The sequence below is a fragment of the Nicotiana sylvestris genome, chromosome 7 (genome assembly GCF_000393655.2).
Source record: "Nicotiana sylvestris chromosome 7, ASM39365v2, whole genome shotgun sequence".
In the NCBI taxonomy this organism is placed as follows: Eukaryota; Viridiplantae; Streptophyta; class Magnoliopsida; order Solanales; family Solanaceae; genus Nicotiana; species Nicotiana sylvestris.
In genome coordinates this window covers 102,272,179-102,278,405 of record NC_091063.1, presented here as the reverse complement: position 1 = coordinate 102,278,405, position 6,227 = coordinate 102,272,179, and positions in this window count along the sequence as shown.

The window sequence follows — 6,227 nt, the reverse complement described above, 5'->3', positions numbered from 1 at the left end:
ATTTTTTTAACAAAAAATAAAAAATAATTAAAATTACAGTTTAGTTGCATTAATTTTTACTCTCTAATTATTGGAGGAATTACTAGTTTTGGCTTATACGAGCAAACAGATTTAATGGATGCAAATTAAAATAGATTTCAACTAAGCTTAATTCTATTAAATTCAAAAGATATTAAAAAAAGTTAGGAGTAAGACATTTTGTCAAAAGTAGTCTGTCACGACCCAAACCAATGGGCCGCGACGGGCGCCCGGTACCTTACTCAACCGAGTACCAATGTTACGTATCTTTCTTGTTTCATCATCATGGGTAAGTGGGCCAGAAGGGGTGTCATGAGAACACCAGAGTAAACATGAGGGAATACCCGACATAGAACGACCCAACCTGATATAAAAACTCATACCTGTGACATACGGGCCTATGAGGCCAATGTGATCCTTTATATACTCAAAACATAGGCCGACAAGGCCATACGAGATACATGACATCTATCTACAAGCCTCTAAGAGTACATAAATATCATAAAGGTCGGGACAGGTCCTCCGTACCAATCAATACATGTACTAATCATACTGACCAAATAAGCAACTCCGGAGCAATGGAGCGCACCAACACCTTCCGCTGAGCAGATAGCCTACTTGGAGGACTCTCAACCTTTCTATTGGGACCTGCAGGCATGAAATGTAGCAACCCCAGGCAAAAGGAAATAACACCGTCTGGTCATGGGTCAATGTGCATGTATAAATGAATGCAATGCATGAGAAGTACGTCAATAAAATCTTTCGGAATGTCATAAGACCATTATGCCTCTAATTAATATCATGAAATAAACTTTATCAACTTATGTATTTTCCGAGACCTATGAACAATTGATAGAATAATAAGACATATAGGGAATCAAGAACATAGGAACCTCTGGTATTTCTTTGAATGGAGTCATTTATGGAAGTTGTGCATTTGATCGTTTCGTTTATATTGTATGGATCATGCCAAAAAGAAAGAAGGGATAGCATTAACATACCTGACCCGATTCTCTTGACAATCCCTCTAAAAATCGTCTTTTGTGATAAAACACATAATGGTAGATCGAAGTAGGGGGAAATCCGTATGATATTCTTGAGAACGATTGCACAGTACTCCTTAAAATTGCAAAATCCCACGCTATATAGTATAAAATGGTCTTTGTATGAAATGTTTTGAACAACTACGTTGCTATTGCAATTCATGAACCTTGCTGAAGCTTTCCTTCTTAATTTAGTATATGAAAGAAAACCATTTTGGGTGAATTAGAAAGGTTATCTCAATCCTTTAGGTGTAGGCCCCACTAGGATGACTAAGTCACCGATCTTTCTTCTTTTTCCACCTTCTAACATGGACTTTAAGAGTCATAAGTGGGGTGCCTCGTTAAGGCTTATCCAAAGCCTTAATTAATCACCCACTAATTCTTAATTAACTTTTTAATTCCCCCATTAACCAATAATTAACTAGTTATCCACATAATTAAAAATTATCTCAAATTACTTAAAATAGTACTCACTTTTAACACACTTTATGTACTCTACTATCGTGATCATGGGGTACCTTGTATGGCACTAGTCCATAAATATCGAGTATTATAACTCGGACCATATTTTATCCCAAATCGACAACCTTCAACAAAACTCATTTTCCTTGATTCGTTTACCCTTTAACATTCACGGTACTTACTTATCTCCTGATATAAATAACGTAAATGCTTATAACCTCAAGATAATCTCATCCTTGAATCTACGTCTATTAACTGATGATGAAACTTTAACGTATGAAAATGCGGGATGTAACATCTCATTTTCGAGCATATATCAATTTACTTATGGCGTACTTCCATGTACGAAAATATGGGGTGTAACATTATTCCCCATTTGGAACATTCGTCCTTGAATGTTGACTGATGCACTTATCATTTTCATAACTTATGTCTTCCAAATACATTAATACTCTCCTTGCCATCTAGGAAACTTTTCCGTGAATAATTCCAAAGGTTAAGGCATTCCCCTTTTTAGGCCTCTTTCTCACACCACGACTTTTGGTCGGAATCTTTCCAATCTCGTAACTGTTGATACCTTCTATCATGAAGCCTGTACGACTTTTTCCTTGTATGTGCTCCTATGCAACTCTTCCCTTAAGCTTTTAGCCAATATCGAGGCCTCACTTTGGGAACATATACAGAACTTGACAAGACGTCCCTCTGGGCATCTATAGGTGTACTGAAGTTCTTTTCACGGTACTTCATCAAACTTATGACTATTGTTATATCTTCTTTTTATAGACCCAGTTATCCATCTGTATGATTATACTACATCTAGGTAGGTCATATTATACCATAACTCTTGCTTCGAATTATAGTTACTGAGGTCTGCTGCCAAACTTCAGGTTATTCTCGTTGCTTATCCTATATGTATAAATCTAAGTCCTTCAAAGCTTCTTCATTACTATTCATCTTAAGACTGATGGCCTAATCTCATCTACTTTGTAACTTTTATCCATGCATTGTTGATTCATCTCAATATTGATCTATAATCTATCACTGGTAACTTAACCTTTTATGTAACACCGCCGCTAGGGTTCACGTCGCATCAAGGAACATTAGAAGTGATTTTCCTTATCCTCCTGGGGGCGATACTATACTTTATAAGCGTATTTTATAGCATCCTAATGTGATTCACTTTACGTGGGTATTTTAATCATGTACAATTCATGAAATCCTTTTTTTTCAAATAATTACTCAATCGAAGGCCCAAACGTCATCCTTTATCTATCACAATTATACACGTATTCTACTACTAGGGCAGCATTGCATCTCTTCTAAATGCTATTAGTCTTAGACTCCTTTCAGTTCATTCAGGTATATTGAGCTTTCTATAACTTAGAAAAACATTAGCTCTCTTGTTTTCTTGGGCTTAATCCCGAGGACTTACCCATTCTCGTCACCTTCTCACTCGCCCTTTCTTATCATTCCTCCTTTCTTCTAGAACCTTGTCGTTTTACCATACAATAGCTGGCGACCTACACATATCTATTTATATTACTCGCAACCTTTCAACTTGCTTGCATCATAGATTTTCTTATGTCATTCTGGAGCATCAAGCAAGACATCACATCATCTCAAACTCTTCTTTCCTCTTGTAACTAGACCTCTCGATACCTAGAAATCATAGGCTGGAAGATATGCTACTGACGACGTCGCTATCATTCCTGGATATTGAATCCAAGCGCTTCTAGCCTTTTGTCCGAAGTATGGACAATTCACAACCTTCTACATTTGAGTATTTCGTACGTTGTTCACATTTACGTTACTTATCTTAAAATATCGCATCACATCTTCTATCTCTTTCACAACCTCCCTTCAACATAAGTATAATTTACATCCACAATGTGAAGCTCTATTATAATACATGTACCTCTTGTGTATACACAATCCGGTGGGAGCTTCATGTTGACTTCTTATGAAGCTCTATTTCCTTAGCTCGTCTTTCATTATAGTATTTAGAGAGTACCCTCTGGCTATTGTAAAGCTACGAGCTTATTACATCGTATTCCCGATAGAATTTATGATGTTCGTACTTTCCTATTATTATCCTTAGTTACTTACCTCCATACTCATATGCTCGTACGGTTGCTTCTAAAATGATATTTTAACTATATTCCCAGTGACACTCTCTTTTATTTCTGTAACACTTATATAACACCTTTAACTACCCCAACTCCTATCAGAATATTTCTCAAGGATCACGATGTCATATATGCGAGACTGAATTCCCATGCTGGGGTTCAATATGTTTATCTTGCACGATCTGTTGATTTGTCTGTATCCTCTTGTCTAGCCCTAATTAGGCTCTTCCTAAATCAACTACTGACTATTCGTTGGCCCATTCTCATATCAATATTCTACATAATCTTTCTTGGGTTATTTCCTTTGTCTTAACTTATGTCTCGCACTGACTCCTTATATATCAATAACATCTCGGACAGGACCCTTACTTCCTCTTCTTGACGTCATGTTTGCATAATGTTCTGGAGTTGTAGCATTTCTGTAGGATTTGAATAAGTGTAATCTCTTCCCTTTTTCATTTTTTTATCGCACTCTTCCTTTATCATTCCATAGTTACTAGAACCACTTAATTCTGGTTTAATGCCATATCACTCTATATTTCCCCCTTTAGGGGAGTACTAAGATTTAGTGCTATGATAATCTACGTATAGATATTTTGTCGCTTCATCTTTGGCATCTTTTCACATTATTGATGACCCTTACTTGCCTTGCAATAATCCTTCTGTACCAAGGATAACATAATGCATTACTCACGAGGGTGACACTTAGTGTAACTGGCATATATCTTCCCTTAAGCTTAACTTTGCTCACATTACTTGCTTTAGGGAAGCGTCTTCCTAAATGACCATTCTCTGAATTTCTGATGAATCTTCTTTTGTTGTCCACTCTATTATCGTCGGAACGCAATATGAAATTCTCATGATGTCGACCATTATCAAATCATTCAGTCCCTAATTAATGTTTAGTTTGTCTTGTCCACCAGCCATACTGATTTCTATTACTCTAGGGTTTAACATTTCCTTCTGCTGATCACGTTAGAGTCACAAACTTATTTTTCGAAATGAGGATATGACTTTATGGCCTATATTCTTTTGTTGTCTTAAGGAATTTCACCTCTCGTCTTTTCCTTCACTTGACTATAGACTCTGTAATACTGTCATCTTTTTGATCTAACATTGTCATGTATGTATCACATCTTACTCATAATGCTTCATTAACTCTCTTCTTATTGCCCGCTAACATCTATGTCTATCTGTTACGTCCCCTTACTTTAATATTAGGATGAGTCGTAGTAATCCATAAGAGCATGAAGGGATTAAGACCATTCACGAGGTTATAGAGTATTTGTGACTATGTTATTGTAAGACACCGTAAGTTTTACAATATTGATATCGTTATATATATTTGATATGGTATTTTGAGTGGAACATTTTTGTAAAAATTTTGAAAAATATGATTTTATATAGTGATTAATATTACTACTTCCAAATATGCTTTTAAATTATACACATAATATGAGAAAGTTTATGAGATTTTCTTTATTGTAAAGATATAAATTATTTTTTCTCACAAGAAAAGAAGGTTATCTTTTTACCATTTTAAGAATTAAGCATAAAAAAATTTGTACTCTTTATATGAGATTAGGAAAATTAGAAGTTGAGAAAATATATGTATTTTACATGAATATTTTAATAAAATAATAGTGTATGTATTGATTTTATATGGTACCATAATTTTTTAGTATTTTCATAGTAGTACTTTAGGATGAGTACAAGATTATTTTCAAGGTTATAAGTATTTATGATATTTCAAACAAGTGATAAGTAAGTGTTATAAAAGTCAGAGGGTACACGAATCGAAGAAATTGAGTATCGCCGAAGTTTGACATTTTTGGGATAAAATACGATTCAAGCTATAATACCCGGTATTTATGGACTAGTACTATACCACATGACCATGATAGTAAGATATATAAAATGTGTTAAAAGTGATTAGTATTTTAAGTGATTTGAGATACTTCTTAATTATGTGGACAAATAATTAATTATTGATTTAAGTGGATAAGTGTAAGAATTGTCTTGTCCACGTGGGATCATGACAACTAAAGTAAGGTGTGACTAATATGTGTGAATGATACTGTGGGTGGTGTCACATTTTGGGATGAGAAGGCTTGCTAAGCATTGAAGTTATAAGTGGGGATCCTTATCTAGGTGGCTTTCTAGGAAACAAACAAAGGATATATATACAACAAGTATAATAGAGATACCCTTAAACTCAATGAAGAGCAACAACAAAAGTACATGAGCAATCATATATTTCCATCTTTGGAGGAGATATAACGTGAATGTATATGGTGGTAGCAGCAACGTAAGTGATATTCTATTGAAGAAGGGTGCAATCTTTCTTATGAATATCATACAGATTTTCCCTACTTCGATCTACCATTACGTGTTTTTTGCAAAAGACGTGGGTTAGAGTGATTGTTAAGAGAATCGGCTCAGGTATGTTAAGTCTAGTCCTTCTTTCTTTTGGCATGATGCAAGTAACGATACGTAAACGTAATGTTATTCCATAAATGTTTCTACTCTTAGTAGTTAAGGATATCCACATTATTCATTCCTATAGAGTGTAATTGAA